The 25,520-nt window shown below is 42.3% G+C and overlaps 1 long non-coding RNA gene across 1 annotated transcript; it reads left to right on the top strand.

The window, feature by feature from the left end:
- The first annotated feature begins 8,622 nt into the window (after positions 1-8,622).
- LOC120439403 lies at positions 8,623-16,179 on the top strand. Its single transcript, XR_005612629.1, has 3 exons — positions 8,623-8,683; positions 13,939-14,112; positions 14,901-16,179. It is a non-coding gene; the product is annotated as an uncharacterized LOC120439403 (long non-coding RNA).
- The last annotated feature ends 9,341 nt before the right edge of the window (positions 16,180-25,520 follow it).

Raw genomic sequence — 25,520 nt, 5'->3', positions numbered from 1 at the left:
AAACATCTGACTCAATGAGCAGGAAAGTGGAGGAGGGACAGGTGAAGTAGCCATGGTGCTAACGAAACAGTACAGACACAGTAAGTGAATACTTTGGCTATAAATTTGGTAGTGAGTACACAGAAATTGTGCTTTGGATGAAGCACGTGAACATTATACTATGAAAAAAGAATGTATCTAAAAGTTTTTAATTAAAGTGCTAAGCAGATAAGCTACTCAGAAACACCACTGTGTTTGAGCAGGAACAGGAAGTGATACTCTACCACAGAGTGAGTGAACACCAAGTGACAGCACCACCAAGAGTCGCTAAATCCATGATGGCCCCATGTGGCCACGGCTGGATGATCTGCTTACAGAGCCATAGGCACAAATGTGTGATGGATCCTTAACTGCTGGATTTCAATGCTTGGCTTCTTTTCCTTCTCCAATAATTAGACATACAGGGCACACAGTGTGTGTGTACAGAACAGCTGAAATCATTAACTGTTTTTATAGTAAATATACGACTTTAATTGAAAAAAAAAAAAAACAACAGGATTTTTTTCTCTTGTTGTGTTTCTTTGAAGCTGCTTCCTGTTGGCTTCAGCTGTTTGGAGTTTCCATTTTCTAAACTGCTACATTCTGAACCTTCTTCGCCTCTGAACAGATTATGAAACAGTGAATGATTTCAAGCACAAACTTTGTCTAATAAACCTACATCTTTCATTCTTTATACAGATTGAGGAGCTGTGGTTTGTCAGAGATCAGCTGTGATTATCTGGCAGCAGCACTGAAGTCCAACTCCTCCCATCTGAGAGAGTTGGACCTGACCCTGAACAACCTGCAGGATTCAGGAGTGAAGCAGCTGTGTGGTTTTCTGGAGAGTCCAGGATGTGGACTTGAAACTCTGAGGTCAGTCACCATGTTTTAGTTGTGCTGAGATGAATATGATGTGAAAGTTGTGCTGACACTAAACTGTAGACATAAGGCTGATATTATACTGATTCACACTGAGGATCTTGAGAACAAACAACCAATACTCCAGACCAGTCCAGTCAAAAACAATGATTTATTGAACACACACATGGGAGATGTATACAACGTCACCTTCTGCATAGATCTCAACTAGAATGCAGAGAGCATACTGGTTTTTTTTCTACCAGCGTTCACCCCTTCATGCGTAAGCAGATAACATAATATGTATAATTTACAGTTAGTGACAGTTAGATACACTTCCTTTACTGACAGTCTTCTATGTCTTAAAGAACTGTCTCAACCGTCTTGCTCTGCAGGATTTTTTTTGTGTTGTTCTGTTCTCTTCATACTTGTCCTTGGCACATCCTGAGTACATACTGTACTAACCGTTGCTGAGCAGGCTCGTATGCAGGTTACAATCAGAATATTTCTTCTAAGCCCATATGTTTTGCATATAATAATGTATTTTCCACATTCCCCACTTGACCTTTTTGAACCAAAATGTCACCACACGTCTGACCGTGCTACTCCCTTGTCCACTCGGCTGCTTCCACCTCCAGCAACGGCATCATGGGCACCGGGCCGTCCGGTCCCGGGTCCACAGCCCTCGCTATCACTATCTCAAACAGCCGTCTGGTGCAGGGGACCACACAACAACTGCAGGTGACCATTATCCTTATAAAAACAGATAAAGAAATCATAATAGACATAACAAACCCCTTCCATTGCCCAAACACAGATGCCATCCAGCCCTCCAGTGGATTATCAATTCTCGAATGTTCACGCATGGTTTTTGATAATGTCCTCAGACCCTCCAGAGTTCGAGTTACAGAGCCATGTGGAGCCATGTTTTTGGGAATAAAGGTACAGCACATGTCTCCAAACATGGCACAAACACCTCCCCTCTCGACCAACAGCATGTCCAGGACAATTCAATTGTGTACTGACATCAACGAGGTTGGCCCCAGCTGCTCTGCGAACCCTTCTATTGCATCTCTGGTCAGGTTGGATAGCACATTATAGTGGACATAATTTGTACGGTAAACATTTTTATTTGGAGTTACCCAGATGAATATGCTTTCAAACCCTGAAGCTATTTGGTCAGATAATTTTAACTCCCTTTGGCACTCCTATTGAGTCTATCCAGGTAGGCTAATCCGTTCTAGGGTATTAGTATGTGTCCCTTTGTCCCCTCTTTGCAAAAATATGTGTCTCTTACATCTTGCTGCCAATGTGCGTGTGTCATGTTGTGTTATGGCTTTTACCTTGTTCCCAATTAGCATTAGTGAAGCCCTTAGTCGTACCATGGCACACATCCCCGCACTCCCTAAAGGAACACAAACTAAGAGTGTGCGATGTTCGCTATAGTAATACAAACCCCTTCGGGGCCCATGTGCCAATTCTAGTAGTTGAGTCGCTTACATTGTTTGTGGTTCTCCCCGTGAATGTGACCTTACACCAACTTTAGTCTATTTGCCCCAGAGTGTACTTAACTGTGTTTGTCGAAAATTTAAAGCATGTGGAATTTTTTGGTTTGGGTAGAAATGGTCCTACTTGTGTGCGCTTATCAATTGGTGGGAATAAGCATAAAAGTATTGTGCAGTTACCGGTTACTGTCACTGAATCCAGTGGCACGTTCAATTAGGTCTTGCGGTTTCAGCCAGGTGTAGTCAACTACAACTACTTTTCCGTCCAATTGGCGATTGTCTTTTATCAATGATGTCCCGTTGTCTTTTAATGACTGCTGTGTCAGTTTTGATTAACGGAAATGACTTTTATTAACCCCTTGGGATCTGTCCCTGAGACTTCGACACATAGAACAAAATATATGGGCGAATCGCACCGCAAGCCCCCAATGGACAGGGTTAGCTGGTTTTGGGTCGGGCTAAAATCCCTCTGAAGCTGTATCTTGCTCCACTTCTCTTCTCTTCTCTTCTCTTCTCTTCTCTTCTCTTCAATTCAATTCAATTCAGTTCAATTTAATTTTATAAATATAGCGCTAAATCACAACAAAAGTAACCTCAAGGTGATTTAAATTGTACAGTAGATACAGAGGAAAAACCCAACAATCATATGACCCCCTATGAGCAAGCACTTTGACGACAGTGGGAAGGAAAAACTCCCTTTTAACAGGAAGAAACCTCCGGCAGAACCAGGCTCAGGGAGGGGCGGGGCCATCTGCTGTGACTGGTTGGGGTGAGAGAAGGAAAACAGGATAAAGACATGCTGTGGAAGAGAGACAGAGAGTGAGAAAGGTGACTGGAAAAAAACTCAATGCATCATGGGAATCCCGGCAGCCCACGTCTATTGCAGCATAACTAAGGGAGGATTCATGGTCACCTGGTCCAGCCCTAACTATATGCTTTAGCAAAGAGGAAAGTTTTAAGCCTAATCTTGAAAGTAGAGATAGTGTCTGTCTCCCGAATCCAAACTGGAAGATGGTTCCACAGAAGAGGGGCCTGAAAACTGAAGGCTTTCCCTACCATCTAATTTTAAATACCCTAGGAAGACCAAGTAGACCTGCAGTGCGAGAGCGGAGTACTCTACTGGGTTATATGGTACTACAAGGTCATTAAAATAAGATGGGGCCTGATTATTTAAGACCTTGTATGTGAGGAGCAGGATTTTGAATTCTATTCTGGATTTAACAGGAAGCCAATGAAGGAAGCCAAAACAGGAGAAATATGCTCTCTCTTTCTAGTCCCTGTCAGTACTCTTGCTGCAGCATTTTGGATTAACTGAAGACTTTTCAGCGAGTTTTAGGACATCCTGATAATAAAGAATTACAGTAGTCCAGCCTGGAAGTAATAAATGCATGAACTAGTTTTTCAGCGTCATTCTGTGACAGGATATTTCTAACTTAAGAGATGTTGCGCAAATGGAAGAAAGCAGTCTTACATATTTGTTTAATATGTGCGTTGAAGGACATGTCCTGGTCAAAAATGACTCAAGGTTCCTCACAGCATTACTGGATGCCAAGGTAATGCCATCCAGAGTAAGAATCTGGTTAGATACCATATTTCTGAGATTTTCAGGGCCGAGTACAATAACCTCAGTTTCATCAGAATTAAGAAGAAGAAAAAGTTAGCGGCCATCCAGGTCTTTATGTCTTTAAGACATTCCTGCAGTTTAACTAATTGGTGTGTGTTATCTGGCTTCATGGATAGATAGAGGTGGGTGTCATCTGCATAGCAGTGAAAATGTATGCTATGTCTTCTAATGATACTGCCTAGTATGGATGCATGTATAATGTAAACAGAATTGGTCCTGGCACGAACCCTGTGGAACACCATAACTGACCTTAGTGTGTGGAGAGGACTCTCCATTTACATGTACAAATTGGAATCTATTGGATAGATATGATACAAACAGCACAGTACCTGTAATACCTACAGCATGTTCTAATTTCTCTAAAACAGCGGCCCCCATCCTTTTTTGCACCACGGACCGGTTTATGCCCGACAATATTTTCACAGACCGGCCTTTAACCCTTTAAGACCTACCATAGAACCAAGGCTACCAGAGCTTACTTTATATTTTTACATGGTGTAGTGCCATTTTTGGGAGCATTTCAAGTTGCTATACATCAGTACAACTGTTATAGCCCACATTTTAATAATATGTATGCATTAAGTCCATACTAACTACATAAATTGCAAAAAAGTGCAATAAACTACAAAAAAATTGAAAATCGTTTTTTTTTTTTTTTTTTGCATATATTTCTACTTGGAGAAATTTAAGAGGTTTATTCCTCAAACCTTTAAATACAAAAAAGTTGCAAAAAATAGTTTACAATAACAGGAAATTTATTTTGAGTGTCTTCATAGTTTTATTTTTGAGATACACCAACTTTTATATACTGCAGAAAAAAGGAAAAACAATGTTATGATGCAAATTTGCAAAAAAACCAGCATGCGCATCAAAATAAACTATTTTAAGCAGTGCAATTTGAGTTCTAAGCATCACAGAAACTACTCAGAAAAGCATAAAGTCAAGCATCACTTATAAAAACACCAGTATAGGCTTTTAAGGCCTACAAGTAAAAAAACAAATTTTCCGTGAAAATGACATCACTTCCGGTTTCGGGCAGGTAATGGTCGACATGCGATCGTTCGCGCTGACGTCTATTTCAATGTGGGAAGCGTTATGAACAGCTGATCGGATCGGCAAACAATTTCTGGAATATTATGTTTTTGTTCCTGCAAGCGCTTTTTATGCAGCTTTTGCAAAGCTATGTGTGGAAGGAAACCATGACTAAGGACAAGCTGATGGCATAAGATGTAAGTACAACTCCTCCGGTTTCATATGCAAAAAAAATTATTGCGCTAGCTTACGTGGTTCCGGTTCTACAGGGATTTAAAAATAGTTACGCAAAACGGAGCGTGCCCGCTTAACTACAGCCACCTTGAAGGCCTGTGGTACATAGCCGATTATTTGAGATAGGTTGATCATATTTAATATTGGAGAATGAATTAATGGCAGGACTTCTTTGAGCAGTTTTGCAGGAATGGGGTCTAAAAGACACATTGATGGTTTGGAGGAAGTAATTATTGAAGTTACCTCAGACAGATCAATTGGAGAAAAAGAGTCTAACTTAACATCAATGGTACTAAGAGTAGCTGTAGATAATATTACATCTGTGGGATGATTATTGGTCATTTTTTTCTAATGATAAAAATTTTATTTGTGAAGAAGTTCATAAAGTCATTACTAGTTAACGTTAAAGGGATGGTTGGCTCAATAGAGCTCTGACTTTTTGTCAGCCTGGCTACAGTGCTGAAGAGAAACCTGGGGTTGTTCTTATTTTCTTCAATCAGTGATGAATAGTAAGATGTTCTGGCTTTACGGAGGTCTTTCTTATAAAGCTGCAAACTATTTCTCCAGGCTAGATGATGATCTTCTAAATTTGTGACACGCCATTTCCTCTCCAGCTTACGAGTTATCTGCTTTAGGCTACGTGTTTGAGAATTATACCACGGAGTCAGGTACTTCTGATTTGAGGCCTTAGTTTTCACAGGAGCTACAGTATCCAGAATCGTACGTAGTGAGGAGGTAAAATTATTAACAAGAGAATTGACACCTGTTGGGGTAGCGTTCAGACAGCTGCTCTGCTCTATGTTGGTACAGGGCATTGAAGATGATAACAGTGGGTGGATTATATTCTTAAACTTCTTAAAGTCTTGAAGTCTCAAAGTCTGAGAAATCAGAGAGAAACTCTGTGTAAGGCCCGGGTGGACGATAGATGATAACAAGTAAGACTGGTTTCTGAGTTTTACAGCTGGGGTGGACAAGGTTAAGCATCAGGCTTTCAAATGAATTAAAAGTCTGTCTTGGTCTTTCGTTAATTAATAGGCTGGTGTGAAAAATTGCTGCCACACCGCCCCCTCGGCCTGTGCTTCGAGATTTTTGGTAGTTAGAATGAATCTGGGGTGTTGATTCATTTAAACAAGGATAATCATCTGGCTGCAACCAGGTTCCTGTAAGGCAAAGTAAGTTGATTTGTTGATCAGTTAGTAAGTCATGTACTAACAGAGACTTGGAGGAGAGTGACCTAATATCTAATAATCCACATTTCACTGTTTTATTCTTTGGTTCAGATGAGGATACTGTATTGTTCTTTCTTTGTGATTTTTTATGTTTAAGTTGTTTATTGCTGGTTTGTAGTTTGTTGTTTGTCTGTTTAGGAGCTGAGACAGTCTCAATGGAGATGGGTTTTGGGGGTAGCAGGAGGAGAGAAGCTGCAGAGAGGCTCCTTCCACTTCCGCTTGATGACCTTCAGCCACACGCGCGGCGTCTGCTGAGCGACCTGTAATCCCGCTGCAACCTGTTGTGTGAAACTTGAGACAAGAGCTTTTGGTTCGTTCCAGTATTCTGCATGAGTTCTATCACTCCTTCTGGTTCCTTCCCCAGGAACCGCTGTCCAGGGCGCCTGACACTGTCTTCCCGCAGCTCGTATGGTGTGAAACCTGTGGATTGGTTAACAGAACATCTTATGAACATTAAAGCGATTGGCAGGACTGCCACCCAATTTATCTGTGCACAGATTTTTCGCCAATTTGTTTTTCAGGTTTTCGTTCATTCTTTCTACTTTTCCTTGGGACTGCGATGATACACGGTCCAAACCTATGCTGCACCCCAACATCTTTTCAACCTCTGCCAGGTCTTTGTTTTTAAAGTGGGTCCCCTTATCTGACCGAATTCGTTTGGGAAACCTGTGTCGGGGGATGTAGTGATTGATCAGACACTTAATCACTCTTTTGGCATCCTCTCTTTTGATTGCCCATGCCTCTGGCAAGCGGGTCAGAGCATCTACACACACCAACAAATACCTGACAGCTCCAGGGCCCACATGGATCATGTAAATGAAATCTATGATAATTTCTTCTCCCGGTCTGTCTGGGATGGGAAATTTACCCACTTCCGGTTTTATCACTGGCTTTGGATTATGTATTCCGCAGATCAGGCACATCCTGGCCTTCTCCTTTATCATGTCTCTCAAAAACGGGTGCCACCAGTGACACAAATTTCTCTCCATCTGAGCCACTCCCACATGACCGAGCCCGTGTGGTTCGGTTATCTTTTGTTTTGCCAGTTTTGCGGTCAGCACAGGTCGCCCGTCAGGTCCTCTCCACAAACCCCCTTCTTTCTAGGCTCCTCGGTCTTGCCACAACCCCTTTTCCTCTGGGGATGCCTCCTGCACTTTTCTGGCCTCCTCCATCATGTTGACTCCTGATTCCTCTTCTACACTTACCTGCATCATTTGCCTTCTCGCTTCATATCCTGCTGCTTCCTTTGCGGCCTCATCTGCTTTCTGGTTCCCTTTTGCCACCACATCCGACCCTCGAGAGTGCTAGGCCAACTCCTGCCCTTCAATCCTGCTGGCCACTTTGACCTCAAACTCAGTCCCTTTTCGGCAAACTACAGCATAGACTGCTTTCAGTCCTTCGTCTCGATGCCAGCATCCATCTGTGAACCAATCCTCAGCTCCCGGGATGGGCTCGCCTTCAGGTCTGCTCTGATCTTTTCTTCTGCTTCCGCTCTCCTGGCGCAGTCGTGCGGTTCCCCTGACCCCATTAAATCTGCCATATTGATTCCTTCATCTGTAAATGTCAAAATGGGGTCTAGTACTTTGCTCAGCCTCTGCTATATCAGGGGTGTCATAGTGAATGCCTGTGAGTTCAGGTAGGGCACTACATTGTGTGGTCAGTACTCTCAGTGGGTGCTCCCTCACTATATGTGTGCTGTTTTGTGTATGATTTTGCTATCCCAGCTGCATATTGTGTGCATGTGGAGTCTACAGACCACAGCTGTAAAGAACAGCTGACATCATTAACTGTTTGTAATGGTAAATGTACAACTTTAATTTGAAAAAATCAGAATTTTTCTCTTGTTGTGTTTTTTTAATGTTGCGTCCTGTTGGCTTCAGCTGTTTGGAGTTTCCATTTTCTAAACTTCTACATTCTGAACCTTCTTCAGCTCTGAACAGATGATGAAACACTGATTGATTTCAAGCACAAACTTTGTCTAATAAACTTACATCTTTTATTCTTTATACAGATTGAGGAGCTGTGGTTTTCAGAGATCAGCTGTGATTATCTGGCAGCAGCACTGAAGTCCAACCCTCCCATCTGAGAGAGTTGGACCTGACCCAGAACAACCTGCAGGATTCAGGAATGAAGCAGCTGTGTGGTTTTCTGGAGAGTCCAGGATGTGGACTTGAAACTCTGAGGTCAGTCACCATGTTTTAGTTGTGCTGAGATGAATATGATGTTACAGTTGTCCTGACACTAAACTGCAGACATAATGCTGATATTATACTGATTCTGTCACGGGACGGAGTGGTCCATACTGAACTGAACTCAGGCGCAGAAACCCAGAGTAGAGACAGCAGATGGTTTAACCATATTTTGTTAGGCTTAAGTGCTAGAAACGTAGCAAGGACAAGACAGGTAGCGCATGAGCCAAGATGAATCCAGCAAATGGGTTGATGATGAACTGGCGGTGAATGAATATCAGCGTGTGGCTTAAATCGCTCTGGCTTGATAGCGTGCAATTGGCTCCAGGTGTGCAGGAACTGTAGGAGGTGGCCCTGCCAAGGGGCGGATCCCAGGTAGGTTCAGGAGCCTCATGGAAATTCCAGCCACCCACCACAGACCATGAAAGATCCACAGTGAGGATCTTCATGCTAAAGTCAGTTTTATTCTTCCCTGGTTTAGTCCACTGACTGTAGTAGAACAATGTTCACATTTCAAAGAGCAATACCCAACCCATGGCCTGACGCCCACACACGGACCTCCACAGGGTGCCGAGCCGCCTGCCAACCTTTCATAATTCAGAGAGAGGGGGGACCCTGATTAACTGTGTACTGTTCTTCCTCACAGTTTTAAATATCGACACAAAAATGAATAATCCAAAGCTGACTCTCTTTAGCAGGTCAAAGGTCAAGGCACATAGCAATCTGTGAACAGGAATTGTTGCACATTAACAGACTGTAAACATTGTTGCACGGCATTTTGGGTAATGGTCAGGTAGTCAGATGCTTCCATGTGAGCTTGAGGCTGAGACATCTACTGATGACATCACGATGAGTGTTGGTGAATATGAAGTTTACTTGAGAATGATTTCCAGCTTGGACTGTAACAGTGTCAAGGCAGTGATTACAGCAGTAACTGTAAGAAATATTTGGACTCACAGAAACATGTGGACAGCTTTTGTATTAAAGTATTAATAATATTACTCAGCTCATATTAGATAATAAGGTATATTCCAGGAAGCAGCTTCCTTTTCCAGATCAGCTGATCAATGTCAGGTCAATCAGCTCTGTGCATGCTCAGTCTGAATTATGGAGACTGACGCTACGATTCACCATGGCAACAGCTAAATAAAGAGAATAGAATAATGCTTTAATTGTCCCACAAGTGGAAATTTAGGTAGCAGAGGCTCTGTGTGAATCCAGAGGAGCAGGAATATGAAGACGTGTCAGCACTGACCGTGATATAAAAATAGGAGAGAAGAAGAGTTTGAATCATTGTGAGTCACTCTGTCATCATCACAGACTCAATAAAGTTTATACAAAATCCATCATTTATTATTATGTCCATGCTCATCATTGAGCAGCTTGAACTTTGATCAGATGAATCCTAACTTTACATTTGATTTGAAATCTAATGATTCTGCTGTAACCTGATTTTGTTATGACTTACTGGGGAGTGGATTCAGGAAGCAGAACACATGGAGTTTGCAGCTTGAACCGTGATTTATTTACAAAGCGGAAGTGAATCTAAAAACTGGATATGACAGAAACTGATGAGCAGGGATGTGGAGGAGGAGGAAACGTCTTGATGCATTCTCAATCATCCAGGAAAGTAAATCTCCAAAAGTTGACTCTGCAGTCTATTTAGACCTACAGGCCAGTGGACACTCTTTCAATGATGAGGATGTGCACATCCTGGACAGGGAAGAACGCTGGTTTGAGCGCGGAGTGAAGGAGGCCATTTACGTGAAAAGGGAAAGACCATCTCTGAATCGAGGAGGGGGCCTAAGGGTACATCTTTCGCCATCTTACAATGCTGTGATTGCAGCCATTCCCCAACTCTCTGTGAATGGTACTCATGGCCATTGATCAGTGTTCTTTGATCAGTGGGTTTTGGTCAGTGATTGTTGATCAATGGTCATGGGAATTTGCATAATTATGATTAAGGAACTGACCTCACAGCCCATTGTTCCTTCAGTGGGCTGGTTTCAGTCATTATGCAAATGTACTGTTTATAAGGTTTGGGGAAACCTGCAGTCAGCTGAGACTGAAGAAGTCACTTGGATGAGTGACGAAACGTTTCTCCCACAAAACGCTATGTCCAGATGAACAGATTCAACTTTTGGAGGAGGAGGAAACGTTTTGCCAAGCTTAATCTAAAAAACAACACAGTTAGATGAAGGGTAGCCGAAAACGTAAACTAAATGAAACCTAACGACAGTTGGAGAGCTTACTTTCTGCAGCTGCCAAACAGGCTCTGAGGGAGTCTCCCCAAGAATCAATAGGGAACAATAACAAATCCACTTGAAATCTTGACAGCAGGCAATACTGCAGCACTCATCGCCATAGAACCACTCCTTAAAAGTGTTCCAAAAGAAGGGGTCTGATGTAACGCAATCACACAGCGATCGAACACTGATCAGTCCGATTGATTCTGATCAAAGACTGATTGATCACTAATCAGTGTAAAACACAGTAAATATTTGCGGTGCAGGAAACTCCCAATCTGACAGCAACACTGTCCACACAGTCGCAGAGTTACAAAGACGGAGATCATATATTTGACTGAGCTGATGGGAAATCTTTGATGTCTTTGCCGTCCCCATCCTTATGTATATTGATGGCTGATCGGCTGTTAAAGCTTCATGTTTAGAAAACTAATGTTTAACAGGCATTTCTGCTTTTGTAACAAGGTAAACATGTGCAGATGAACTCTCTAATCTGAGCTTTGACTTTATGAATGAGGAAATGACTCAAAGTGTCAGTCAGCTGTAGATCAGTGTACATGCTTAAACATGAAAGAAAGAAGAGCTAACAGATTTGTGTTCCTCACATCTGTATGAATCATGATAATGTGTTTTGAGTGAATTCGTGTGTTACGTCCCCTGGCTAGTCCAGGGGTTTGAAGGACTAACATAAAGGTAAATAGTGAAGGAGGAGCCAATATGGTAATTTTAAAAGGTGTATTTCATGCAACATCCTCCTGGGTGATATAACACCGTGACTGAACTGTAACAGTGTTTAAAAGTAAATGTGATGAGGACATGAATGGACTAGAGATGGCACGATACCACTTTTTATGTCCGATACCGATACCGATATAAATTTGGATATCTGCCGATACCGATATGAATCCGATATTGTGTGTTTTTAATCAATAAAACTGTTTTTTTAATATCTTGCTGCATTTTGTATAAGTTCATACTCAAGTTTAAATAAACAACAACACTAAAGCTATTCTGTTATACCTGTGTGTAAAAAATACACTGCACCCAAAATATTTCATAGTTCAGCAACACTGATCAATCTAATAAACCTTACCTAACTTAAAACCTAACTTAAATCTACTCCATCCTCCCTATTCTGGTATTTTAAAGAGTACTTAGCAGAAATATTAAGCAACCTAACTAATAGGGTTGCAAACTCCCAGCAAAAGAAAATAGGGAACCCCCCACCCTCCACCTCATGATGCTTAATCGATGTAATCAACTTTAATTTGATGCAGGGTGAAAAAAAAATGCACAGAAACAAATTATTTTTCAAGAATAATTAAATAGATTCAACATCTTTCTTCAACAGAATTGCAGAATTCACAGATGGTACCTTCCCAAAGGAAAAAGTACTATAGCTTACTAGGACTTAAGAGTTACTATATATAGTAATAGACTTCTATACATTTTACATCAGATTAAAACTTTGGCTGTAAGATTCAGATAATTATTTATTAAAAGCTACGTATTTTAAATGAGAATAAGAAAGAAAAGTATGTCTTTGTGCCCCTTTTCCCTGTTCATGCCCTATTGGCCCCCTGGCTAAACTTTGCTAGATCCGCCCCTGCACAGTTACCAGCCGTCAGCTATGTAGAAAAGGATCCTGGTGTAGAAAGTAATATTAAATAAATTCTAACAACAGCTTATCAAGGTTAAACGTGCTGCTGTTGTTCAGCCGCTGGTTTCCTCTTTCTGGCGCGAAGTGGGCAATAAACAAACAAGAGAGACCGACTGGCGACAGAAAAGCCGATCAGCTGATCGTTAAGCAGTTTCACGATTGAAGTAGCGGCAGGAGAGGGAGAGAGAGAGGCAGTCGCTCCATATATCGGTTGTTAAGCTTAACGTGGGAATGCTTTACAAACATTCAGAGATGAACTTACACACTTGCTTTACTTCTCTCTGGGATAACTTCCTCGGAGATGAAATGCTGGTTTGGTAGTGAGGCTACAAATACACACAGCCGCTCTATCACATGACGCATACTGCTGCAACGTGCTACGGTTATGAGCCAAGTTACGCCGTGTTGCAAGTTTTGTGAGATGCTTTTTTGATATTTAATGGATCGGATTACATTTTTTATTTTTCGCCGATATCCGATCCAGTAATTTAGGTCAGTATCGGACCGATATCGGATCGGTCCATCTCTAGAATGGACACAAAGTGTGATTAATGATGAAGAATGAGAAGAAGAAGCCGACACTTAGCTGTCATGCTGCTCATGTTTCTCAGGACCTGCTGTAAATGTTGCATTTAGAGTAAACAAATTGGAAATCATTGTGGAGCTAAGCCTGAGGATTTTTGGTGATCAATAATAATCTGATGCAGTTTGAGCACAACCATGTTTAGATATGATGTAGAAGTAAGTGGATCGTATTCTGACTTTAGACTCTAATCATTAGAAAATGCTGCAGTTCTGCAAGTTCCAGTGATCCCAGAGGAACCCTGGGATATGTCGAACAATAATATGATGGAGTTTAGATGTTTGTGTGAAAGTGCTGGAAGCAAATTTCTGTGTGATGTTCTTTCAGTGTTGCACTTTGTAGATGGTCCCTGAGCACTGGTGTCATAGCCAGCTGCACATAGAGACCAGTGTTGTTAGTCCAGGTCAGAAGATGACTTGTTGGATTAAAAATGAGCTTATAGTTTTCTGCTTTAATAATGTGACTGGAAAAAGGTGTTGTTGGACTTCAGATATGTCAATCTCTTTCCAACTTCACCATAAAAAAGACTTTTTCAAATCGTTTTTATGTTTATATGGTAAATGTACGACTTTAATGTGAAAAGTTTTTCTCTTGTTGTGTTTGTTTGAAGCTGCTTCCTGTTGGCTTCAGCTGTTTGGAGTTTCCATTTTCCAAATTTCTACATTCTGAACCTTCTTCAGCTCTGACCAGATTATGAAACACTGAATGATTTCAACTCACACTTTGTCTAATAAACCTACATCTTTCATTCTTTATACAGATTGAGGATCTGTGGTTTGTCAGAGATCAGCTGTGATTATCTGGCAGCAGCGCTGAAGTCCAACTCCACCTGTCTGAGAGAGTTGGACCTGAGTGAGAACAACCTGCAGCATTTAGGAGAAAAGCAGCTGTGTGGTTTTCTGGAGAGTCTAGGATGTGGACTTGAAACTCTGAGGTCAGTCACCATGTTTTAGTTGTGCTGATATTAATATGATGTGAAAATTGTGCTGACACTAAACTGCAGGCTGATATTATACTGATTCACACTGAGGATCTTAATGATACAGTTTGTTTTCTTCATATCTGGTTTAGTCCATTGACTGTAGCAGAAAAAAATGTTCACATTTCAAACCTTCAAAAAAGTAGAAAAATCCTCCACTGGATAATTCACTGTGAAACTCTAAATCTCTTCATTCCACTTAAAAGTCTGCCTGATACTGAAATCCAAACCAAAATGGCCATTTGCTTTATAGACAGCATACATACACACATCCTCCAAAACACAGTCCAACATCCAAATCTCCTCCACTGCCACCATGATTGACGGGAAAAGAGAAGGAGGAACATTGTGACATTCAGGGTTAGAGTAAGTTTCATAAAGCAGACTGTGAAGATAAAAGCTGCATTAGATAGCTTACATGAATGAATGAGTGGAAATAAGTGGACAGAGATAATCTGAAGCGCTTCAAAGGGTTTGTCTTCATTATGAATAAAATGAGTCCAAGTCTTCTGCTGATTCAGCATCACATTCATATTTTGTCCTTGTTCTACATCCCCACAATGGACTTCATTTCTTTCCAAGCCATCCTCGAGCTGCTTCCTGTTGGATTCAGCTCTTTGAATTTCCATTTTCTAAACTTCTACATTCTGAACTTTCTTCAGCTCTGAACAGATTATGAAACACTGAATGATTTCAAGCACACACTTTCTCTAATAAACTTACATCTTTCATTCTTTATACAGATTGGAGGACTGCAGTTTGTCAGAGATCAGCTGTGATTATTTGGCAGCAGCGTTGAAGTCCAACCCCTCGTATCCCAGAGTACTGGACCTGAGTGGAGACTACAACAACCTGCAGGATTCAGGAGTGAAGCAGCTGTGTGTTCTTCTGGAGAATTCACGATGTCGATTTGAAACTCTGAGGTCAGTCACCATGTTTTAGTTGTGCTGAGATGAATATAATGTGACAGTTATGCTGACACTCTGGATTGGTAGGTCCACAGACCCCTATACAGATAACCTTGTTCAGCTCTTTGTAGAACTTCTGATCCCTGATCCTCTGAGTCTCACTCGGTAGATAATGCAGCCTGACAGACTTGATGTGCATGTCTTCCCTGGTTGTCCTGATACAAGTAAACATGAGTAGCCTTGTGTCATAAACTCTGGGTGCGGCAGGCAGGAATGGAGGATCCAAAATGCAGACTCTAGGAGGCAAAAAGTAAACTCAAAACAGCTTTATTGCCGGACACAAGAATAAAATGAATCAAAATGAGGATACAAAACAAACTAGGCAGGCTGGCAGGGAATGAGGGAAATGGCGGCACAGGACTAAGGGAGATGCTGACATAAATACACAGAAGGATGACTAAGGAGGTGAGAACACAAGGGGGACTCAGCTGACACAAATTAACATGACACCACACGGGAAGCTAAAGTAAACACACCAAACATGGAAACAAGAGACCTTCACAATAAAACAGGAAACAAAGGAACATGACACAGAAGTGGAGGTAAGGCTAACGAGAGGGAGCGAGGGAACACGAAGGAGCACGAGGGAGAGGAGGCGAGAGAGACATGACAGACTGGAACATGGATAAACATGACAGGCAGGGGGGAACAGAATGAAACACAAGGAGGGAAACAAGACAGTAGAAGTAACACAACATATATAAACACAGACACACAGAGGTCAAAGACACAAGGGGAAAATAGTAAATAATCAAGGAACTTAGCAGGGAATATAAGAAACTCAGAACAGACCAACTTAGACTTCTCCTAAATCTGAACATGAACTATAACACAAAACATCACCAAGACACTCAAACACCAGAAACTGACAAACACTGGGTCAAAAGGACACAGGACAATGACACCTTGCAGGTCATATGTTATCAGTCACACCTGTTAGTGAAGCTCTCCTCTAGACTGTAGTCCTTGTTAAACGAGGATTGTTTTAGAAGCTGTTACGAGTTCAAAAGTATTGGAGATGGATACAAGAGGAAAACCAAAATAACAACACTGGTCCGGCAGAGTTGAGTCAAACGATGGTTTTAATGTACACTGCGCGTGGGAGATGGACACTGTACGCAGACAGCATCAGATCTCAAAATGGTGGAGCATTGCTCAAACTCTTATAGCCTCTAGTGGCCCCCACCTAGTCATAAAAGCCTAAACATTCACATTCTTTCTCTCACACGGCGCCTAAGCTATGACCTTGGCTCCCTGTTTATCTGCTCCTGCTGAGATGGGGCAGAAAACCTCTCCAGTATGCTCTGCTCTCTTCTAATCAGACAAATAAGATCATGACTCTCTGAAAACAGTATTTCTTATAACTCAGCCGTATAATGCATCATAAAACAATATCATTCATTCGCAATAAATCAGCAGTCTAATGTAATGCAAATCAGTTTAACAAATGTAATAGTTATCACCTTCTTCTAATTCAGGAGAATAATGCAAACTAAAACTACATAATAATTCACAATCTTTAATTAGGGGTATAACATGGCATAAGGTCATATTATAATCCCACAAAGCCTTTATATTTACTGATTATGTTCTCATCATTAATTAACAGTCAGTACATTCACATATGACATATAATACAGTGTTTGACATATTATCACAGATGGTTTCCAGAGGATATCTCCTTTATTAAGAAATGTTTATTGCATTGACGGTAGCAGATCAAAAGTTCACATTTCAAACAGTGATACTCAGTGTATGGCCAACAGCCCTCCACAGGGTGCTGAGTGGCCTGCCAACCTTTCCTAATTGAGAGAGAGGGGACCCTGATTAACTGTGTCATGTTCTTCCTCACAGCTCTAAGTATCAGACACAACAATGAATAATCTGCAGCTGACTCTCTTTAGCAGGTCAAAGGTCACGGCACACAGCAATCTGTGAAACAGAAACTGTATGGACCAGGAATTATTGCACATTAACAAACTGAGATGGCTGTGGACCAAACTGAGTTCCAGCTTGGACTGTAACAGTGTGAAGGCAGCTGATAGGTTTGCAGCTTAAACCTATTCGCTGGAACGTTAAAGGCAATGTAATTACACAGCAAGCAAGACACGAAGTAGGCAAAGTTCTTTGTGTTACTCATGCATGAGGGAGGCCTGCCTGGAGCCAAGTGTCGTTCCACCCACGCGACCTCCGTCAGACTCTCAGCCAGGTTCCCCATAGCACTCCTTTTATTGAGGTTACTTGAATATGCATAGGGTCATTAACATATGATGTATACATACACACAAAGAGTACCTTGCCTGTGGTTTTGTAAGTGCGTGTGTGTGTGTGTGTGTGTGTGTGTGTGTGTGTGTGTGTTACCTCCTGCTGACCAAAGGGTCGTAAACGCAGGAAGCTTACATCAAAAAGAAGCAGATCTTCCAGATAGGATGTATCTGCAATAAAACACTATAGCCCCTCACCCAGAACCTCGAGAATCTGGGGAGGGGACTGTGAAATTCCTTTCATCCCACAGTTAAACAATATAGAAATGGATGGTAAGCATAAAATGACAAACATTTAACAATTCACTCTGACAGCAGCGATTACAGCAATAAATGTAACAAGTATTTGGACTCACAGAATAATGTGGACGGCTTTTGTTCTGAGGGTTTAGACAGTCTGCCTCTGTGTGTGCTAACTGTGTTTAAATTGTCGGCCAATCACAGCTTCATGTTGTCATTTAGTGACACCATGAACACACAGGTGAAAATGTTCAGCTGACAGAATTGTTTTATAATCCAGCCTTTAAACTGTCTCAGATTATTTCCTCCTCTGTTACAGTGAGCTCACCCCAACAGTTAAACACACAAGCATTTATTTTATTTAAGCTTTTTATTAGAAACACATTGAAACTTCTACTTTTTAATGTTCCAGGAAGCACAAGTAAGCCTGCAGTCTGAGAGTGCAGTGCTCTGTGAGGGCGAATAAGGTATTAATAATAATAATCAGCTCATATTAGATAATAAGGTTTATTCCAGGAAGCAGCTTCCCGTACTAGATCAGCTGATCAGAGTCAGGTCAGTCAGCTCTGAGCATGCTCAGTCTGAATTGTGGAGCCCGATGCTATGATTGACCATGGCAACAGGTAAATAAAGAGCTGAGGCTCCATTTTAATCCTGATGAGCAGGAATATGAAGACGTGTCAGTGCTGATAGTGATAAAAAAAAAAACAGGAGGGAAGAAGAGTTTAAATTAGTGTGGGTCACTCTGTCATCATCATAGACTCAATAAAGTTTATACAAAATCCATCATTAAGTGTGCCTATGCCAAGAGATACACTTATTAATATCAGGGGACTTTAATCATGCCTCACTAGACTCCACACTGCCCACCTTCACCCAGTATGTGACATGCCCAACCAGAGACAATAAAACACTGGACTTACTGAATGCCAATGCTGAAGAGGCATACAGTTCATCACCTCTCCTTCCCCTGGGCAGATCTGTCACACCCTGGTGCACCTTGTCCCTGTGTATGAGCCCTTAGTGCGCAGGGAACCACCAGCCACCCGCACAGTACAGAGATGGTCGGAGGAGAGCGAGGAGGCTCTTAAGGATTGTTTTGAGTCGACTGTGTGAGGGGTGATCTGTGATGACCACGGAGAGGACATTGACAGCCTTACTACATGCATTACTGACTATATTAATTTCTGTGTGGATAACACCGTACCTACCAGGACTGTGCGGTCTTTCTCCACGACTAAGGAGCTTGGAAAGAAATGCGTCTGGACTTCTTTGAGTTGCTTGAAGACGTTTCACCTCTCATCCAAGAAGCTTCTTCAGTTCTAAGGGTCAATTGGTGGGGTGTCCCAGATTTAAACCTAGTGGGAGTTTCCCCCCAAAGGGGGACAAAGGACCCCCTGATGATCCTCTACCTAATCACATGCGCCAAGGTGTGAAAGCGGGTGTGGGTCCTAATCAGCCAGGGTTTCGGGTGAGCTCATTGTGACACCTGGCCCCACCCTATCATGTGATTTCCTGAGGTCAGATGGCCCAGGATGTGAGTGGGCATTACGGCGTCTGGGAAGGGATCTCAAAACTGGATTATAGATGGCAGACAGTTGGTGTCGTAAACCACCGCCTCTGTTCAAAGATGGTCGCTCACAGTGGACAGAAATGGCTTCTTTCACTCCTCTTTCAATCCATCTGTCCTCTCTGTCCAAAATGTGAACATTGGCATCCTCGAAAGAGTGACCTTTGTCCTTTAGATGCAGATGAACTGCTGAGTCTTGTCCCGTGGAGGTGGCTCTTCTATGTTGTGCCATGCGCTTGTGAAGTGGCTGTTTTAAATCTGGGACTCCCCACCAATTGACCCTTAGAACTGAAGAAGCTTCTCGGATGAGAGGTGAAACGTCTTCAAGCAACTCAAAGAAGTCCAGACGCTTTTCTTTCCAAGCTCCTTAGTCTACGATGACCTGGATGACTGAGAACCTTCACAGACTTATGGTGTTTCTCCAACAACAAACCTTGGATTACCCCAGAAATTAAAGCAGTCCTCAAGCCGAAGAGTAGGGCCTTCAAATCCAAAGACAAAGAGGAGTTGAAAAGGGTGCAGAGAGAGCTGAGCAGACTGATAAGAAATGGGAAGGACAGCTACAGGCAGAAGATGGAGAACCAGCTTCAGCAAAACAACGTTGGTGAAGTCTGAAGAGGCCTCAGAACCATCTCAGGCCACAAACATCAGAACCCTCTACATGGGAGGGATGTGAGGTGGGCAAATGAACTGAATCATTTCTTCAACAGATTTGATTCATCCATGAGGCAGTCTTCAACATCGGCTGCAGACTCACCCACCCCCACTACTGCTGTTCCACCTATGACACCTCAGACACTTCACCCCTCCTCTACTCACCCTGCTCACTCCTCCCCACCCCCAATAACAGCATCCAATACACACTCAACACAAGGCTCCAGCCTGTCTCTCTCAACCACCCAGGTTAGGAGGGAACTGAGGAGGATTAAAGCCAAGAAGGCAGCGGGTCCAGATGGCATCAGCTCAAGGGTCGTCAGGTCCTGCGCAGACCAACTGTGTGGGGTGATGGAGCACCTCTTCAACCTTAGCCTGAGGCTGGGAAGAGTCCCACAGCTCTGGAAAACCTCCTGTGTTGTACCAATGCCAAAGACTTCACGCCCCAAGGACCTCAACAGCTACAGGCCGGTGGCTCTGACATTACACCTGGACCCTTGAGCGGCTGGTCTTGGCTCAGCTTTGGCACCTGGTGAGCTCGTCATTGGACCCACTTCAGTTTGCCTACCAGCCTGGTATTGGAGCGGATGATGCCGTCATCACCTCCTACATCGTTCCCTCGCTCACCTGGAGACCGCTGGGAGCACTGTGAGAATCATGTTCTTTGGTGTTGAAGGCACTGGAGAAATCATTCTTCCCATGGTCCTGAAGGACAAGCTGAAGAACTCAGGAGTGGACCATCACCTCACTACCTGGATTTTGGACTACCTCACCGACCGACCACAGTATATGAGAACTCAGGGCTGTGTGTCGGACAGGGTCATCTGCAGTCACAGGGGCCCCACGAGGGAACGGTTCTGGCTCCGTTCCTCTTCACCATCTACACTGCAGACTTCTCCCACAACTCCACCCAGTGCTTCCTGCAGAAGTTCTCTGATGACTCTGCAATAGTCGGCCTCATCACTGATGGGGACGACAAGGAGTACAGAAGAGTGACCCAAGACTTTGTGGACTGCTGCCAGCTGAACTACCTCCAGATCAACACTAGTAAAACCAAGGAGCTGGTGGTAGACTTCCATGAGGTACAAACATCCTCCACTGCAACAACTTAACATCCAAGGTATGGACATTGAGGCTGTGGACAGCTACAGGTACCTTGGTGTTCATCTGAACAACAAACTGGACTGGACTCATAATTCAGAAGCCCTCTACAGGAAAGGGCAGAGCAGACTGTACCTGTTGCGGAGACTCAGGTCGTTTGGAGTGGAGGGCCCACTCCTGAAGACCTTCTATGACTCTGTGGTGGCCTCAGCCATCTTTTTACGGTGTGGTCTGCTGGGGTGGCAACATCTCTGCTGGGGACAGGAAGAGACTGAACAGGCTGATCAGAAGGGCCAGATCTGTTCTAGGATGCCCTCTGGACCCAGTGGAGGTGGTGAGTGGCTAAGCTGTTATCCCTGTTGGACAACATTTCCCACCCCATACAGGAAACTCTGACAGCACTGAGCATCTCCTTCAGTGGCAGGCTGTGGCACCCACAGCGTGGGACAGAGAGATTGCAGGTCTTTCCTCCCCACTGCTGTCAGACTCCACAACAAAGACTCCTTTTGTCATTTTATTCTACTGTATATAGTATTTTATTTTACTCTATTCTGTACAGCTGTGTACTGTATTTATTCTTATTATATTCTAATTTTTGCTACATAACTTTTGCACTGTCCACTTCCTGCTTTGACAAAACAAATTTCCCATGTATGGGACTAATAAAGGTTATCTTATCTTATCTTATTCCTCAGATTTATTAAGTGTGCCTATGCCAAGTGTGCCTTACTTCTTTTATTTCTATTTATTAGCTTTTTTGCTGTGATGTACCTGCAGCCTCGTCCTCTCGTCTCTCTGTATGCTACACTGCATACAGGAGAGATCAAAATACATTTACTTTAATTTGACTTGACAATCAGCTGTATTCCATTTGGGTCCCTCTAGTGCAGGGTTCATCAACCTTTAACTTCCAAAGAGCCGTTTGGACCCAGTTTCCATGGATATTGTAATTTTTTTTTTTTACCTTTATGCATTGTATAAACAACTAAATTGTGTTGCCTATGAAATCTACAAAGAAAAATAACAAAAGGAGATACACCCAGGTGAAGGTGTCTTTTAAATGAAGCTGAAGCTGAACTTAAATTATTCATATAGCAAATGAAAACTGAGGTGAGGCGTCATATCACCTTTGGAATTTCACAGGTTGAAGCGGAGCCTTGACCTAAATTTTAAAAATAATTGGGTAAAAGCACTACGCTGCTAAAAATGAAAATAAATATTTACAAAATATCTGGATAAATGTTTATTTTACGTGTATGATGTGAGTGGCGGGCGTGGTTTGCTGTGCTGCTGCATGGGTGGTGGACCCACCTGAGCGGCATCTGCAATCACGCCTCGCCAGCTTAAAGTCTGTGCTCTCTCTGCTGTTGTGTTGGTGTGTCTTGGGCTGTGAGTTGAAAAGCTACAGCCGGCTGTATGGGTACAGCAACCATGTGTGAAAAGTGATCAATAAAGAAATGCTAAAAAGCGTGTTCATGCAGACATCTTCAGGTCTGCCCTGGTACAATGGGACTTCTGCTCCTGAACCTCTGCGCACAGCGTCTGTAAATCGGGGCTGTACAAACTGATTTCATCTTTACGCAAAACTGTAAGCTGTCATCTGTGAGGCCTGAGCGGTGTTTATTTTTATCATAGTTCATGGTGGACAATAGCTGCTCTAGTGCGTTTTGCTCCCTGTAGTCATATGAATGGCCAACTACACTCATTGGCAGCGGCATAGGCACACTTAAAAAAAATTTCTGAAATTTTCGCTGTCTAGTTTATTATATTGGCCATGCTCATCATTGAGCAGCTTGAACTCTGATGAGGTGAATCATAATCATTTGATTTGAAATTTAATGATTCAGCTGTAACCTGATACATTTCATAATGCAATGTAATCAGATTACAATCGGATCATCTGCAGGTGAATTTAAAATGTTTGATTTCAGTTTTAGTTTTAAAGTCATTTCAGCTTATTGAACCTTTTATTCTTCTACTGGACAGAGAAGATGCAGACTCAGAGTGGTCAAAGTATTTATAATCATTTTATTCAATCATTATCTTCCGGAAAAGAGATACGCACGGTGCTAAGCATCAGCAGATCTGAAGCATTACAAGCCTATAGCCTATATTATAGTCAGCTCCCTCCTCCCCTACAAAACCATCACTTTATCTATTTCAATAATACATTATAATTAAATTGAATAATTTCCAAAATCCACCTGTGACACATGTTACCATCAGTGTGATTGATTCTAATCAAACAGTGATTGATCACTAATCAGTGTAAAACACAGTAAAAGTATATTTTAAAATATACAAAAAATGGCAAAAAAATATATGCGCTAAAATACATTTTAATATATATATATATCAGGGGTGCAACGATACACAAAATTCACGGTTCGGTTCGGTTCGATACTTAGGTGTCACAGTTTGATATTGTTTTCGATACAAAAAAATGTTCATGCCTTTTTCATTTGTCATTTATTAAAATTATAAATATATATTTTTATCTCTAATGTACAGTTTTTAAATTTAATGTTGCTGAAACAACAAAATAATTAAAAAAAATAAATCTATCTGATCGAGAAATCACTCATCTTTGGAAAAGAGAGTTTATTACAGAGAAATGGCTCTTTCCAAAATAAAAGGTATACTATACGCTTCTTCTATGCTATTGAGAGACCTTTTATGGGTACTTTTGGTAAAGATACTGGTGACAGAGCAGTAGGCTTTTAGAATACTATTAGCTAACCATTTGAACTGACTTTCAAAGTGGATCAAAACCTCCAGTGGGAAGGGGGCCATTAGAAGAACATGCACCATTGAACCATAAGATAACAAAAACAAACAAATAAAAAACAGACCAATATATAAGAGTCCAGTAGGATAATAAATAGGGATGGGTAACGTTTAGGTTTTATCCGATACCGGTGCCAAACCGGTACTTTTGAAACGGTGCCGGTGCTTAAACGGTGCTCAAACCGGTGCTTAAAGAATGGAGAACACAAAATTGGTCCAAAACCCTCTCATGTTCAGCTGTTTTTTTTGTAAAAAGATAACAATGTTAGCCTTTTCCGCAGCTATAGGGCATATATGGTCTCACTCTTGGCTGGAAGCAGTGCTTAAACAATGGAAAAAACACAAACGTTGTCCAAAAACCTCTCATGTTTAACTGTTTTCCACTTTTTCTTTGGTCATTTTAGCCTTTTTGGCCAGGGTGAAGGGAGTATCTGCCATCAAACAAAAAGACAACCGCATGTAACTACGACGGTGTTTGCTAGTTCACCTTGCATGCATTAATGTAATAATGTGGTTAGCCTACTCAACGTTAATTACACACGAACAACATGAAGCTACTCACGCAGAGGAGAATGGCTGCTGCTGCCATCATCATCCGTCATCATTTCTGCTACACTGACAGGGCTAGGGGCCAGGACTCTACTCTTCGGGTTTTTGGGGGATGTTGTTAACTCCGGGTCCCATAACAGGCACCACACCCGCAGTAGATGTGCACGGTGTGAGGTCTCGCAGCAAGCTATCAAACACGGCGCATTTCTCGGCTTTAAAAAAAAACACGCTATGCGCCGCCAGGTGTTTCATCAGATTTGAGGTGTTACCTCCTTTGCACAGTATCACCTTAAAGCCCTTGTTGCAGGCTGCTGAGTTTGCATCTTTTGCTGTGAAGTACAGCCAGACTTTTGATCCCTTCGCCTTGGGCATTTTTAATCTGTAGCTCTGCTCTAAAAGAATGTACGTACCTGGCCCCGCCTACTATCCTCGGAAACGTAAAATGATTGGCTTGAATTGGCTCAGGAAAAAAAAAAGCACCGAAATAAAGCACCGAACAATGCGCTGCTTTTCGGTCTGGTTACTACCGTTTATGTCAGAACCGGACACGGTACCCATCCCTAGTAATAAATCTCTTCTGAAGCAATATAGTTCATTTTGGGTGAAAAACAAAACATTCCTCTAAAACATATATACTGACATCAGCAATCAACATCATGATTGTAACTAGAAAGCGAAAATTTCAGAAGAAATTTTAAGTGTGCCTATGCCGCTGCTAATCAGTGTAGTTTGCCATTCATACGGCTACAGAGAGCAAAACTCAGCAGAGCAGCCATTCTCCACCATGAACTATGGTAAAAACAAACACTGCTCGCGCCTCACAGATGACAGCTTACAGTTTTGTGTAAAGATGAAGTTACTTCGTACAGCGCCGATTTGCAGACGCTGTGCACACAGGTTCATGAGCAGAAGTCCCATTGTACCACGGCAGACCCGACAATGTTTGCATGAACATGCTTTGAACCATTACGTTATGGACCACTTTTCACACATGGTTGGTGTACCCACACAGCCAGCTGTAGCTTTTCAACTCACAGCCCAAAACACACCCAAAAAACAGCCGAGAGAGCACAGACTACGCCCGAGAGGCGTGATTGCAGATGCCGCTCAGGTGGGTCCACCTCCCTTGCAGCGGCACTGCAGACCACGCCCCGCCACACACATCAAACACGTAAAATAAATATTTATGCACTTTCGCATTCACTTTTTGTTTTTTGTTATTTTTACACA

This window comes from Oreochromis aureus, linkage group 3, assembly GCF_013358895.1.
Source record: "Oreochromis aureus strain Israel breed Guangdong linkage group 3, ZZ_aureus, whole genome shotgun sequence".
In the NCBI taxonomy this organism is placed as follows: domain Eukaryota; kingdom Metazoa; phylum Chordata; class Actinopteri; order Cichliformes; family Cichlidae; genus Oreochromis; species Oreochromis aureus.
This window is presented reverse-complemented; position numbering and strand designations above follow the sequence as displayed.